Below are 210 nucleotides of genomic sequence, written 5' to 3'. Positions count from 1 at the left end.
CTGCCACCGCAGTTTGTCCTTGGTCGGGGGACCCGCGACCATGGAGATATAAACAGCTTTATATAAGCTAAAAATAATAAAACAAGGTCTTTGTCTGCAATGATTAGACATGTTTTTTATTATTGTCATTAGTGATTATCTCAATTTCGGCTAAAAGAATTGACAAAATCCTACACACTGTGCCTTTAAACCAGCCTGTTTTAGTTAGTT

This window comes from Austrofundulus limnaeus, unplaced genomic scaffold, assembly GCF_001266775.1.
Source record: "Austrofundulus limnaeus strain Quisiro unplaced genomic scaffold, Austrofundulus_limnaeus-1.0 Scaffold230, whole genome shotgun sequence".
NCBI lineage: Eukaryota > Metazoa > Chordata > Actinopteri > Cyprinodontiformes > Rivulidae > Austrofundulus > Austrofundulus limnaeus.
The sequence above is the reverse complement of the archived record's forward strand: the minus strand, read 5'-3'. Positions refer to the sequence as shown.